This window comes from Arachis hypogaea, chromosome 15 (assembly GCF_003086295.3).
Source record: "Arachis hypogaea cultivar Tifrunner chromosome 15, arahy.Tifrunner.gnm2.J5K5, whole genome shotgun sequence".
Classification (NCBI taxonomy): Eukaryota; Viridiplantae; Streptophyta; class Magnoliopsida; order Fabales; family Fabaceae; genus Arachis; species Arachis hypogaea.
The window spans coordinates 125,601,249-125,617,250 of record NC_092050.1 but is presented as its reverse complement, the minus strand read 5'-3'; the positions used below and the strand labels follow the sequence as shown (position 1 = coordinate 125,617,250).

General features: G+C 39.5%; 1 long non-coding RNA gene and 1 other non-coding gene across 2 annotated transcripts in view; one reads left to right on the top strand and one right to left on the bottom strand.

The window, feature by feature from the left end:
* The window catches only part of LOC140179536 (uncharacterized), a 53,016-nt gene that overhangs the window by 6,145 nt on the left and 30,869 nt on the right, over positions 1 to 16,002 (top strand). The window lies entirely within an intron of this gene.
* Positions 820 to 926, bottom strand: LOC112753335 (small nucleolar RNA R71). The gene has a single exon (XR_003177726.1). It is a non-coding gene; the product is annotated as a small nucleolar RNA R71 (small nucleolar RNA).

Sequence of the window (16,002 nt, the reverse complement as noted above, 5' to 3'; positions counted from 1 at the left end):
TAGATTGAGCATTTTATTTTTGTTTGATTTAATTTTCTGTTTGAGTCATTTACTTTCTGTTTTAGTTAATTACTTCCCTTCCCCCTACTTTTTCTTTGTTATTTACCATTCATTTCACTAACCCACTAACTGTTTGATATATTGCATCACTCACGCTAACAGTAATTCTGACAGATATACTTTCTGCACCTATTCTCTTTGCTTGTACTTGTTGGTTGTATGACAGGGAGAAGAAGCGGGGCTTCAACTTCCTTTGATTCTGAACCTGAGAGAACCTTCCTTAGACTAAGAAGGGAGGCAAGAGAAAAATGTGTAGTTGGTGTTGAGGAAGAGGAAGAATACTTTGAGGAATACTTTGAACCAATCATGGAAGAAAACATGGAAAACCATCGTGAAGAAGAAGCTCACAACCATGGCGGAAGAGGTCGAGCAAATCATGCTGGGGAGGATATAAGAGTTTTAGGCTCTTACATCAATCCAAACCCAGGAAACTGTGGAAGTAGCATTCAAAAACCAACCATCCATGCCAACAATTTTGAACTGAAGCCACAGCTCATCACCCTTGTTCAGAATAACTGTTCGTTCGGAGGAAGTGTCCAAGAAGACCCCAATCAACATCTAACCACCTTCCTGAGAATATGTGACATAGTGAAGTCTAATGGTGTTCATCCGGACGCCTATAGACTACTCTTATTTCCATTCTCACTCAAGGATAAGGCAGCCAAGTGGCTGGAGTCTTTCCCGAAGGAGAGCTTGACAACCTGGGAAGATGTGGTGAACAAATTCTTAGCAAGATTTTACCCCCCTCAACGAATTAATAGGCTGAGAGATGAAGTCCAAACTTTCAGGTAACAAGATGGTGAGACTCTATATGAAGCATGGGAGAGGTTTAAAGACCTAACAAGGAGGTGCCCACCAGATATGTTCAATGAATGGGTATAGCTGCACATTTTCTATGAAGGCCTATCATATGAATCAAAGAAGGCTGTAGACCATTCATCCGGAGGATCTTTGAACAAGAAGAAGACCATTGAGGAGGCCATAGATGTCATTGAAACTGTAGCAGAGAACGACTACTTCTATGCTTCCGAAAGAGGGAACACTAGAGGAGTGATTGAGCTAAATAATGTAGATGCTCTGCTGGCTCAGAACAAGCTCATTACCCAGCAGCTAGCTGACCTCACCAAGAAGATGGAGAGGAACCAAGTAGCAGCAATCTCCACTTCATCAACAACCCAAGAAGGAGTGAATAAAGAAGCAGAGGGAAGTCAGGAGCAGGTCAACTACATTGGGAATTCACCTAGGCAAAACCATGATCCATACTCCAAGACCTACAACCCTGGATGGAGGAATCACCCAAACTTTGGGTGGGGAAATCAACAAGACCAAAGCCTTGATCAAAGACGCCAAATCCCAACAATGCAACCCACCAACACTTCACATCTAGACCATATCAACACCCCCATAACAACACCTCTCCACATCCATATCAAAACCAAAATAACTTACCTCATCCTTCCACCTCTAATCCCAATCTACAATCATTTGATGATAGACTCTCAAGGATTGAGAATCTACTTGAAGGCATAGGCAAAGAAATTCAAGACAACAAGGCATTCAAGGAGGAAGTGCGAGCGAATTTCAAGAACCAGGAAGACACAATCAAGAGGTTGGAATCTCAAGTGGGGTATCTCTCTGAGCAAATTCCCAAACCCACAGATGGATTCCCAAGCGACACAGAGAAGAATCTGAGAGGTGAAACAAAGAAAGTAAGATGGGAAGATTGCAAGATGGTCACTATAAGTGATAAGGAGATTGAGGACAAGCCAAGCAAGCTGTCAGAACAACCTGAAGATACCTCAGTAGAGGAGGGGGAAAAAGATTACCAAGAACCAGAAATCTCAAAACAGGAGCTGCTGAGACTCTATGCACCTTTTCCCAACTGCTCAATGGTGCTGTGGAGAAGAGAATATACTCAAGATTTCTTGACTTGTTTGCATCTCTGCATGTGAACATACCGTTCGTCAAGACTATCTAACAAATGCCTACATACATCAAGTATATGAAGGAGCTGCTTCCCAGGAAAAGCCCACTCAAGGGAGACCAAACTATAGTGATGAACAAGGAGTACAGTGTCCTCATTCAACCGCAATTGCCTACAAAAAGAAAAGATCCAGGGAGTTTTCATGTCCCCTGTGCCATAGGAGAAACAATGTTTGATAGAGCACTCTGCGATTTGGGAACAAGCATCAACTTAATGCCCTTATCCCTGGTGAAGAGGCTGCAGATCAATGAGATAATGCCCACAGATATAGTCATCAGGCTGGCTGACAAAACTCTAAAACAAGCAATAGGGGTGGTGGAAAATGTGTTGTTAAAGGTTGGGAAATACTTCCTCCCAACAGACTTTGTCATCCTGGACATGGAAGAAAGTCACACTCACCCAATCATATTGGGAAGATCATTCCTAGCTACAGCCAGAGCACTCATAGATGTGGAGCAAGGGGAGCTAATATTGAGGATTCATGATGAACGACTCAGCTTTAATGTCTTCAAACTCTCACAAGAAGCAGACGAAGAGAACAAAGAACTAAGCAAAGATCATGATGAGATGCTGAAAGAGGAAGCAAGCACTGAAGCACAACTAGCCCACCTGGGAAAACCCTTGATTGATGAACAAGGAAATAAGCAGTTGTCACAGCTCAAGGAAAAGCTGGAGGAACCTAAACCACCAGAGACATGTGAAGACAACAACAAAATTCCCTTAGAGGAAGAAGCCACAAAAAGCAAGGCAACATCAAAAGGGACAAAGAAGAAGGTACCAAGGGGGTGGAGGAACAAGAAGATCCCTACGGAAGACTTCTCTCCAGGGGATAAAGTGATCTCAGCTTACTTCCCAGATATTCTCCCTAATCTCCCCACTGTACCATCTCAGTTAACTAAGGTCTTCACTATCAACAGAGTTCTCTCCTTGGAACATGTAGAGATCATTGATACAACCAATGGATATAAGTCCAAGGCAAGAGGGGAGGACTTGAAGCATTATCAACCTCCCTGATGAAGGAGAAACGTCAAGCTAGTCACGCTAAAGAAGCGCTTCATGGGAGGCAACCCATGTTTTATGAGCTTTTACTAGTGAATAAGTCAATATTCATGAATTCCAACCCAAACTTGACAAACACTTAGTGAAGTCCTTATATTGCAGTATATAGTAAAGAACATGTTTAGTGTTCAAAGCATGCCAAGAAAGCATGAATGCAACTGAGAGCATGCTAGTCTTGGAGCTTTGAACAGGACTTTTCATCACAGTGCTCCAAACTAAGTTTGGGGTCACCCCATGGTGCACCAATGTGCATATAAGGATACACAGTTAGTTAGTTAGTCGGAGTTCATGAATAAACAATCTAATCTTTTCTTCCCTTTATTATCCTAGCCGTAAAATTTAAATTGATTTTTTATGATATTAATTCTTACTTTTCTTATTTGATCTTTATAGGAAAAAGGAGAGGAGCATTGAAGGAGATTGATTGGACAATTAAAGGAGAAAGGTTCGGCCACTTCATGAAGAGAAACTACACACTTGTCTCAAGAAGGAATGTATTGGAAAATGTTGCCATGCAACATTGAAGAAAAGAGACTCTAGAAGACCGAACCAATAAACCTCACTAAATGATGATCCTTGTCCTTTCTCCATGCACAACCCCAACCGTCCATCAAGCAACCATTCCATCAATCCACACCCTCCATTCACTCACAATCTCCCTATATAAGTGAGTCCTAGTGCATACTTACCCCTCACACTCAAATTCCCACTCTCCACACTCCACACTTTCGGCGTCCAAAACCTCTTCATCACACCTCATCCTAACCAACCAAATTCCTCATCTCTCTTTACCTTCCAATCCCCTCACATAGCAACCCGAATTCATGGCATCATCAAGCTCCAAGAGGCAGAAGAGGAAGGAACCAATGGAGAACATTCCTTTCGACGAGAAGAGATTCAAGACTGCCTTCCATGAATGAGAATTTGAGCGGATAAAGTTCAAAAAGATACTGTCCGAGTTAACCTTCCAAATCAATGAAGACGACTGCCCACAGATTCGGGAGAAGATTGAAGAAAGAGGATGGCAAATGCTCACCAATCCAAAGGGGAAGATCAATGCAAACCTCATCAAAGAGTTCTACGCAAATGTGGTTAGAGAAGACAAAATTAGGGTCCCAACCTTCAAAAGCTATGTAAGAGTAAAGGAGGTGGACTTCAGCCCAAATGCTATAATAAGAACTCTTCACCTGAAATCACCACATTTTGATGAGCCCAGTTATCATGCAAGGATAAGTAAAAGCCAAGACAATGATGAGCTCACTGAGATCGTGACTGACATCTGTGTTATAGCAGCTGACTGGGAGAGGTATGGAGATGGGAGACCCCGGTTCATCAAGAGGGGAGACCTTAGCCCAGAAGCTAAGGGGTGGTTTGAACTCGTGAGGAGGTCTATTCTCCCAGCTGCAAATAATTCAGAGGTAAATATTAATCGAGCAACTATGGTACATTACCTAGTACAAGGTGGAGAAATCAATGTGCATGAACTTATAGCTGAGGGAATTCAAGATTCAGCTGAGAAGCTTGAATCAGGTGCAAGACTTTGGTACCCCAGCACCATTCTCCGATTATGCACAAAGGCCAAGGTGGTCTTTGAGGATAGCAATTCAGACTGGGTGAACCCTGGGAGGCTAATGACAACCCAGCGTATGTCCTATACTACACCTGCTCAGCAACAAAGAAGGCCACAAATAGGGAAACTAAAAGCAAAAGAAGGAGCTCACCAAGAGGAGTCTCATCAGGAAGAATATCAACAAGAAGAGCATCCTTACCCAGCCGACTTGAATATGAATCACCTTCTAAGAGCTATTGAAGATTTGGGGATGAGACATATGGAAGGACAAGAGCAAATACTAAACCAGATGAGCCAACAAGAAGAGTGGCAGAAACAACAAATGGAGCAGCAACAGGAACAATACTCCCAGCTCACTCAAGCCATCCACCAAGTTACTGAGAGGCAAGAACGCCAAGATAAGCAATTGCAGGAACTCAATCAGCGGCAAATAGCTCAGATAAAAGCATTCAATGAGTTCACTGTACTTAATGAAGGACGACAACTACATAGGGAAGAGTTCAACGTGAACACTCAAGCCAAGTTGAACTACATGTCTAGTAATATGCATCATCTATACTATGCCATCCCTACATATGATGAGGTCCAAAAAGATTTTGTAGAATAAGAAGAGAGGAAGGTGAAACAGCAGAAGGAAACACTCAAAAAGAAGATGGAAGATGGTGGTTTCTGGAAGAAACTGATTGGAAAAAGCAAAGGGAGTGGGAGTACGAGCAATTAAGAGGGACACAAGGAGGACAAGCAAGGAGGAGAGCATGGGCAACCACATGAGTAAAAGTTGGTGGAGTTCCTTCTTTGGTCCATCTTTCTCTATGCTCTAAATAAGGAAGATCTTGTATGAAATAGAACTTGCTTCCATGTTAGTTTAAATTTTTTTTAAATTCTGTCTTTTAAGTTTTTGTTGAAAAGGTATATGTTTGCTGGTCTCTATGTCACTGCATCCTTACTTTGCTTACTTGTATGTTTGTCCCTTTAAATCAAATGAAAAGAGAATGTATGTTTTTAAAGACCAGAGAGGAGTTCATACTATGGAGTAAGTTCATGAGTTTGTGGTATGGTCATAAGTTAGCTAAGTTGGTTCAACCATAAGGTGGGAAGACAACTATCTGTCAGGAATGCTATTGACGTTAAGATTTTTGCCAGTAAAGAATGTCATAAAAACAGTCGCGTTGTAGATATAGTCTCTAAACCGACAAAAATCCCTTCGTGCAAACGTTTTGGTTGTCATAAGTAACAAACCCCTTTGAAATTGATAACCGAGTATTCAAACCTCGGGTCGTCTTCTCAAGGAATTGCAGGGAGGTATGTTCTTATTATTGGTTATGGAGATTGTAAATTTGGGGTTTTGAGAAATTTGGAGTTTGGGCAATGTGCATAGGTATATTTTCAAGTAATAGAAATTAATAAATAACTGTAAAATAAACTTTTAGCAAGGTATGAAGACTGGAGGTCCTATCCCAGTTATCCTTATCAATTGTAATGAGAATTGGATTTTTCTCCCACTTTATTAACCTCTAACTATGAAGGTAAGTTAAGTGGATGAATTAATTATTGAAGAATTCCAATTCTCAATCAACAATGAGTTTGATAACTCAAGAGTTACCAATTATTTAACCAAAGCCAAAAGGAAGAAAATATGTAAATAAATTGAAAGCACTTATAAATAAAGCAAAGCAAAATTAAATATGAAATTACCTCGAATTGCATTAACAATAGAAGATCAATCTAAACATAAAGAGTTCATAAATTAAATTGAGAAAAGAGATAAAAAAGAATATTGAACCTGGGATTGAGAGTCACTCCTAAAACTAAGAGAAATCCTAAATCCTAATCCTAAGAGAGAGGAGAGAACCTCTCTCTCTAAAAACTACATCTACTCCTAAAATTGTGAATTATGGAAGTGTGATATGTATGGATGCATTCTCCCACTTTATAGCCTCTAATATGTGTTTTCTGGGCCGCAAACTGGGTCAAAAACAGTCCAGAATTCGTTGGTTTCGAATTTTGCCACGCTGGAATTCCGTCACTGCGACGCGGCCGCATGGATCACACGGTCGCATCACCTAGCATCAGAGAAACTATAGCATATTATATATCAAATCGAAGCCCCGGATGTTAGTTTTCCAACGCAACTAAAACCGCGTCGTTTGGACTTCTGTAGCTAAAGTTATAGCCGTTTGAGTGCAGAGAGGTCAGGCTGGACAGCTTAGCAATTTCTCCAACTTCTTGCATTCCTTCCACTTTTGCATGCTTTTTTCCCATCCTCCGAGCCATTCCTGCCCTGTAATCTCTGAAAACACTTAACACACATATCAAGGCATCTAATGGTGATAAGAGAGGATTGATAATAAGCAAATATAAGATCAAAGAAGCATGTTTTCAATCAAAGCACATAATTAGGAAGGCAAATGTAAAACCATGCAAATAGTATGAATAAGTGGGTAAAGAGTAGATAGAAACCACTCAATTGAGCACAAGATAAACCATAAAATAGTGGTTTATCAACCTCCCCACACTTAAACACTAGCATGTCCTCATGCTAAGCTCAAGAGAAGCTATAAAGATGAAGAGGAATGATATGAAATGCAATCCTATCTATATGAATGTAACTACATGCAAAATGTTTCTACCTACTTGGTTAAAAATAAATAAATCTTTCAAGAGGAAATATGAACTGGATTTCACTAATTTAAATCATGAAAATGAAGTACAAATAGACTTGCAAGAAGAAAATAGCTCATGAAAGCAGGGAACAAGGAATTGAGCATCGAACCCTCACTGGTAGTGTATACACTCTAATCACTCAAGTATTTTTAGGTCCGATTCTCTCAATTCTCTACTAACCTTGCTTTCTAAGGCTTGCTCTTCATCTAACAATCAACATAAATTTAATGCATAAATACACATATCAAGAGGTCTTTTAAGGGTTGTAATGGAGTTAGGGTCAAGGTAGGATTGTATTTGGCCAAGTGGACTAAAATCTGAATCCTTAATTAACTTAAACTTTTCCCACCTAACTTAAACAATCCATGTAATCATAATACAACATCTAACTATCCATTAACCATGTTTTCCACATATTCATGCATTCTAATTTTAAGTACAGTACATATGCATTGCTTTCACCACTTACTTTGGGGCATTTTGTCCCCTTTCTCTGATTTGCACTTTTTCTTTTCTTTTTCTCTCCTTTTTTATATATATATATTTTTTTTTCTTTTATTTTTCTCAATGCATATGATTAATTTATTGAATGCATGAACATGTCCCAAACATTTCTTTCACATTTTTAGAAAATTCTAACATACTCAATTCTCAAACCAAATATTTCCAAACCCAATTTTCCACACTTAAATTATAAGCACTCTCACTAGTCTAAGCTAACTAAGGATTCAAATTAAGGACATTATTGTTTTCCGCTTAGAGTTAATGATGTGCTAAAGTGAAGAACAAAGGGGTAAAATAGGCTCAAATTGGTTTGCAAAGGATAATGAAAGGTAAGGCCATATGGGTATGTAAGCTCAGTGAAACAAAGGCCTCAATCATGTAAGTGTATGCATACATCAAATTATGGAAATATAGAATTAAGCAAGACAAAGATCACAATTTTAGAGAGAAAAACACACATTAAAATAGAATTTTGGTTGATAAAATGCAACCAATTCAAATAGGCTAAAAAATCTCACAGGTTTTGTGTGTTCGAGTTCTAAACCATGTTCCAAAATAATATTTCTTCAAACAAGTGTAACATTAAATTTTTCAATTTAAATTAGTGAATTTTTTTTTTAAAGATAGGGTCTTAAAAGAATTTTATTATTTTAACCAAGTGGTAAAATATGCACAAAAATCAAACAAACATGCAAATACAACAACTAACAAGGAAAATAAAATATTGGTGTTGATAAGAAAATACTAACCCATGGAGATCAGTGTCGACCTCCCCACACTTAAAGATTGCACCGTCTTCGGTGCATGCTGAGATGTGCAGGTGGACGGGTTGCTCCAACTGATGCTCCACTCATCAAGGAATGTGCGTAGGAACTTGTTTGTCTCTCCCATTAAGAAGCTTTTCCTCTCCCTTTGTGGTGGCCATCCTGAAAGAAGAGGGAAAAGAAAACGTAATCCAAAAATAAAGATAGAAAATAAATAAAATATGGATGTTAATGCCAGATAATAAGGGTCTCAATTACATGGTAGCTACAACATGCAAGTGAGAAAACAATAGAAGTACATGGCAGATCAAGAGTGCAAAAATTTGCAACAATGGGGGGAGAGAGTGGGTAATGAAAGACAATGTAAGTTCATGGCAATGCAAATGAAGTGCAAGTATTATAAAAGATTGGCATTGGCAGATAATTAATATCATCCCACAGTGTAAAACAAGTTACCAAAATAAATTCAAGAAAAGATGCAACAGTTGAAAAAAAATTTTTTTTTAACACCAATAGAAAAATAATAAAAAAATTTCAGAAAAGAAAATAAAAATATGCACAAATTTAAAATGCAATGAATGAATATATGTAAATAAATTAAGTAAAATAAAATGGAGGTGAAAAAAATAAGAAAGGAAGAAGAAAGAAAAAAGAAAAGATAGGAAAAATAAGGATTAGAGAAGAAGAGATAAGAAATTGGCTGATCTGGATATTCTGTGCGCTGCTTGTGACACAGACGCGTGAGTGACGCGGTCGTGTGGTGCGCGATAAGGTCAGGTGACGCGGACGCGTGGCTCACGCGATCGCGTGACCTGATTTGTGCGATTGGCGCGAGTGCAGCCACGCGGTCGCACAACTCTCTGTTCAAAACTTAGTATTGCCAAAATCCTAGGTGACGCGATCGCGTGGTCGACGCGATCGCGTGAGTGGCCATCTTTTAAAAATGACGCGGACGTGTGGGTCATGCGTTCGCGTGGTGAGGCTTGGGCTTCCAGCACGAATGCAGCCCAACTTCAGCTCAACTTTCGGCCATGCACCCTTTGACGTCGAAATCCAGGTCACGCGGCCGCCTGGGGCACGCGATCGCGTGGGAGGCCAGTATTCCCCTGCGACGCGGACGCGTCAGTGACGCGGTCACGTGGGACGAATTGTGCCACTGGCACGCCTCCAGCCTCGCTCCAGCGTGACTCTCTGTTCGTTTTTATTTTCTCTTCTCTCCTTGCGACGCGGACGCGTCGCTGATGCGGTCGCGTCGCGTGGCACTTTTTTTTTTAGTCTGAAAAGAAAATGCAGAATGCAGTGTTAATATGAATGTGATGCAAAACTCCAGGTTCAATAAAATAAAATAAAACTCAAAAACAAATAAAACTAAATAAAAATGAAAAAGGAACGATTATACCATGGTGGGTTGTCTCCTACCTAGCACTTTTAGTTAGAGTCCTTAAGTTGGACATTTGATGAGCTTCCTGTTATGGTGGCTTATGCTTGTATTCATCCAAGAATCTCCACCAATGTTTGTATCTCCAGTAACCTCCGGGGTCCCAAACTAGGCATGTAAAACCCTTGAGCAGCTTCAAAAAGATTCTTAGGCTCCCAGGGTGTTGGATGTCATAACAGATTCTAGGATCCCAAACCTTGCTTTTACACCCATTTTTGTCGGGATCTGTATTTTTCCAGCCGGGTGATAAGTAATTTGAATTCTCACTGCAGCTACCAAACAGCTTCCTAGACCCATTCATTTGAGCTCTACACCAACCCTTGCGTTTAAACTTAAAGCTTCCAACCATAATGAACCTTACAGGACAATTCTTACCATTGGCCATCTTCCTCTTGCTCTTAATGCCACAAAGAGCTCTAAGTTGACCATCCGTCTCCAGTAGCCCATATTCAAGTGGGATTAGAAAGCTATGGGATATGAATTTTACCCACTTGAATGTTGTGAAGGATGATGGCAACTTAGGGGGAGGCATTTTTAATGAAATTGCAAGCTCCACTCCCTTGTGCTCTTCTCTGATAATTACCACCTATTTGCAAGCTTCTTCAATTTCAACCTCTTCCTCTTGGTAGCTTTCTTCCAATTCAATCTTCTCTTCATTGTTTTCCAAGGGCATGGGAGGTTGTGCTTCCTCTTCTTGAATCTCCATCTCTTGATCAACCTCTTCCAAGTCTTCAACTGTGATATGCCTTGGAGGTTGTACACCCTTCTCAGCATCAATTTCAAACGTCTTGGAAGGGGGTTCTATGACTGGACTTTCCCATGGAGGTTCTACATCTCCTAAGTCTTCAACCAACTCTTATTCTTGAACGATGACAGCTTCTTCTACTTGATCTAGTATGAATTCATGCTCTGTCTTGTCCACTGGAGCCTCTAGTATCTCCTTCATGCTACGCTCTTCACTAGACTATCCACATGGAGCTGTGGCTGATCCTTGTATATTTGAGCGCCTAGAAGCCCATTGAATTAATGCTTGCTCCAGTTGTTGAACGGTTACCTGAAATTTAATTACTGTTTCCCTTAGGCGATCCTCTGCTTCTCGGGTTGCCGGACTTGGACATGATACAAAAGAAAGTGGTGGTGGTTGGGAGTGATTGGATTGGAATTGTGGTGATTCTATATATGGTTCATATGGCTCATAAGGTGGTTGGTATGGTGGATGTGGGTTAGGGTCATATGGAGGTGAGTGGTGGAAAGGGGCTTGTGAGTATGGTGGTCCAAAGTCATGTTGAGGAAAGGGTTCATAGGCATATGGTGGTGGTTGTTGATAGTCCATTGGAGGTGGTTGTTGCCATGAGGGTTGATCAAATCCTTGTGGCTCCTCCCATCTTTGATTGTTCCAACCTTGATGCCTGTTCTCATTGTAATTTCTTCTTCCTGCAATATTATTGTAACCAGACTCATAGCCAAAGGGGTGAGAGTTCATAGTAGTAAATAAAAATTAAAAATAAAAATAAAAATAAATTTAAATTAAAAGGTTATTTAAATTTTGAATTTGAAAATTAAATTTTGAAATTTGAATATTTGAAATTTGAAATTTGAATTTTTGAAAATTTTTAAATTTAAATTTTGAAAATTTTTTAAATTTGAATTTTGAAATTTGATTTTTGAAATAAGATAAGATAAGATAAAAATTTTTAAAATAAAATCCAATAACCTCTTAATTTACGAAAAAGCAAAAATAAAAACAAAAATAAAAACAAATAAACAAGCAAAAATTAAAAAATATTTACAATAACCAATAATAAGGCACACGTTTGCAATTCTCCGGCAACGGCGCCATTTTGACGTTAGGATTTTTGCCAGTAAAGAATGTCATAAAAACAGTCGCGTTGTAGATATAGTCTCTAAACCGACAAAAATCCCTTCGTGCAAACGTTTTGGTTGTCACAAGTAACAAACCCCTTTGAAATTGATAACCGAGTATTCAAACCTCGGGTCGTCTTCTCAAGGAATTGCAGGGAGGTATGTTCTTATTATTGGTTATGGAGATTGTAAATTTGGGGTTTTGAGAAATTTGGAGTTTGGGCAATGTGCACAGGTATATTTTCAAGCAATAAAAATTAATAAATAACTGTAAAATAAACTTTTGGCAAGGTATGAAGACTGGAGGTCCTATCCCAGTTATCCTTATCAATTGTAATGAGAATTTGATTTTTCTCCCACTTTATTAACCTCTAACTATGAAGGTAAGTTAAGTGGATGAATTAATTCTTGAAGAATTCCAATTCTCAATCAACAATGAGTTTGATAACTCAAGAGTTACCAATTATTTAACCAAAGCCAAAAGGAAGAAAATATGTAAATTAAATTGAAAGCACTTATAAATAAGTAAAGCAAAATTAAATCTGAAATTACCTCGAATTGCATTAACAATAGAAGATCAATCTAAACATAAAGATTTCATAAATTAAATTGAAAAAAGAGATAAAAAAGAACATTGAACCTGGGATTGAGAGTCACTCCTAAAACTAAGAGAAATCCTAAATCCTAATCCTAAATCCTAATCCTAAGAGAGAGGAGAGAACCTCTCTCTCTAAAAACTACATCTACTCCTAAAATTGTGAATTATGGAAGCGTGATATGTATGGATGCATTCCCCCACTTTATAGCCTCTAATCTGTTTTTTCTGGGCTGCAAACTGGGTCAAAAACAGTCCAGAATTCGCTGGTTTCGAATTTTGCCACGCTGGAATTCCGTCACTGCGACGCGGCCGCATGGATCACACGGTCGCATCGCCTAGCTTCAGAGGAACTATAGCATATTATATATCAAATCGAATCCCCGGACGTTATCTTTCCAACGCAACTAAAATCGCGTCGTTTGGACCTCTGTAGCTAAAGTTATAGCTGTTTGAGTGCAGAGAGGTCAGGCTGGACAGCTTAGCAATTTCTCCAATTTCTTGCATTCCTTCCACTTTTGCATGCTTTCTTCCCATCCTCTGAGCCATTCCTGCCCTGTAATCTCTGAAAACACTTAACACGCATATCAAGGCATCTAATGGTGATAAGAGATGATTGATAATAAGCAAATATAAGATCAAAGAAGCATGTTTTCAATCAAAGTACATAATTAGGAATGCAAATGTAAAACCATGCAAATAGTATGAATAAGTAGGTAAAGAGTAGATAGAAACCACTCAATTGAGTACAAGATAAACCATAAAATAGTGGTTTATCAGCTATGCTTGAGACACACCCCATGAAACTAGCTAAATAAGAAGATCCTAATAAGAAAAAGGGAAAGAACAATAAAGGTTGAAAAATAAAAGAAAAAGAGTAAGCAATAAGGCTAGGCACCAATGGTTTTAATCTTGAGGCATGTGTCTGTGGTGCTCCTGTGTGAGGGATCTACTTGGATGAATAAGCTCTTAGGGGTGCCTTATCACTTGGTAACTTGGGTTAACTAACTCGGGATTATTAGCTGAAAGTCCACTATCAAGAGTAACCCTCACTACAGAGCATTTAGTAACCCAAAGAGGTGCTGGACACCAAGGTCTCAAGAAAAGAAAATAAATAAACTATATGCCTGTGGTGTGTATGTATGGGGGAGAGACTTGAGCAAGTAAGTCCTTCGGGGTGCTTCAACACCTAGCACCTTGAACCAACTGGTTCGGGAGTGTTGGCTGAAAGCTTATTTTAAAGAGTTGCCCCCTTACAGAACACTTAGCCTAAGAACACAAATAAGCACTGAAATAACAACAAAAGGATCAATGAATAAAAGTCTCATGGGATGCAATCACAGTGAGTATTCTAGGACATGATAAAGGTCTGAAAGCCAGGAATGAACCTAAGTTGCTATGCATGAAACCACCATAAAACTGGTGCACGAAATTGTGATCTCCAGGCTCGAACAAATCCTGGTAATGGCTCCAAAGCTTGGTGCTCTGATCTTAATTCATAATTGTCACAACTTCGATACAACTAACCAGCAAGTGCACTGGGTCGTCCAAGTAATACCTTACGTGAGTAAGGGTCGAATCCCACGGAGATTGTTGGTATGAAGCAAGCTATGGTCACCTTGTAAATCTCAGTCAGGCAGATATAAAGTGATAATGGTGTTTTCGAATATTATATAATAAAATAGGGATAGAGATACTTATGTAAATCATTGGTAGGAATTTCAGATAAGCGAATGGAGATGCTTTTCGTTCCTCTGAACCTCTGCTTTCCTGCTATCTTCATCCAATTAGTCTTACTACTTTCCATGGCTGGCTTTATGCAAGGGCATCACCGTTGTCAGTGGCTACATCCCCTCTTCTCAGTGAATAATATGCTCATGCACCCTGTCACGGCACGGCTATTCATCTGTCGGTTCTCGATCATGCTGGAATAGGATTCACCCTCCTTTTGCATCTGTCACTAACGCCCAGCACTCGCGAGTTTGAAGCTCGTCACAGTCATTCAATCATTGAATCCTACTCGGAATACCACAGACAAGGTTTAGACCTTCCGGATTCTCTTGAATGCCGCCATCATTCTAGCTTACGCCACGAAGATTCCGGTTAAGAGATCTAAGAGATATTCATTCTTGCTTATTTCATGTAGAACGGAAGTGTTTGTCAGGCACGTGTTCATAGGGGAGATGGTGATGAGCGTCACACATAATCATCACCTTCATCACGTTGTTGGGTGCGAATGGATATCTTAGAAGCGAAATAAGATGAATTGAATAGAAAACATTAGTACTTGCATTAATCTTTGAGGAACAGCAGAGCTCCACACCCTAATCTATGGAGTGTAGAAACTCTACCGTTAAAAATACATAAGTGAAAGGTCCAGGCATGGCCGAGAGGCCAGCCCCTCTGATCTAAGAACCAGGCGTCCAAAGATGCCTAATACAATAGTAAGAGCTCCTATTTATAATAAACTAGCTACTAGGGTTTACATGAGTAAGTATTTGATGTATAAATCCACTTCCGGGGCCCACTTGGTGTGTGTTTGGGCTGAGCTTAAGTGTTTCACGTGCAGAGGCCATTTGTGGAGTTGAACGCCAGTTTTTGTGCCAGTTTGGGCGTTCAACTCTGGTTTTGGATCCTTTTCTGGCGCTGGACGCCAGATTTGGGTAGAAATCTGGCGTTGAACGCCAGTTTACGTCATCAATTCTTGGCCAAAGTATGGACTATTATATATTGCTGGAAAGCCCTGGATGTCTACTTTCCAATGCAATTGGAAGCGCGCCATTTCGAGTTCTGTAGCTCCAGAAAATCCACTTTGAGTGCAGGGAGGTCAGAATCCAACAGCATCAGCAGTCCTTTTTCAACCTCTGAATCTGATTTCTGCTCAAGTCCCTCAATTTCAGCCAGAAAATACCTGAAATCACAGAAAAACACACAAACTCATAGTAAAGTCCAGAAATGTGAATTTAACACAAAATCTATTAAAAACATCCCTAAAAGTAACTAGATTCTACTAAAAACATACTAAAAACAATGTCAAAAAGCGTATAAATTATCCGCTCATCACAACACCAAACTTAAATTGTTGCTTGTCCCCAAGCAACTGAAAATCAACATAGGATAAAAAGAATAGAATATACTATAAATTCCAAACTATCAATGAAACATAGCTCCAATCAAATGAGCGGGACTTATAGCTTTTTGCCTCTTGAATAGTTTTGGCATCTCACTTTATCCATTGAGGTTCAGAATGATTGGCATCTATAGGAACTCAGAGTTCAGATAGTGTTATTTGATTCTCCTAGTTCAGTATGATGATTCTTGAACACAGCTATTTTATGAGTCTTGGCCGTGGCCCTAAGCACTTTGTTTTCCAGTATTACCACCGGATACATAAATGCCACAGACACATAATTGGGTGAACCTTTTCAGATTGTGACTCAGCTTTGCTAAAGTCCCCAATTAGAGGTGTCCAGGGTTCTTAAGCACACTCTTCTTTTGCTT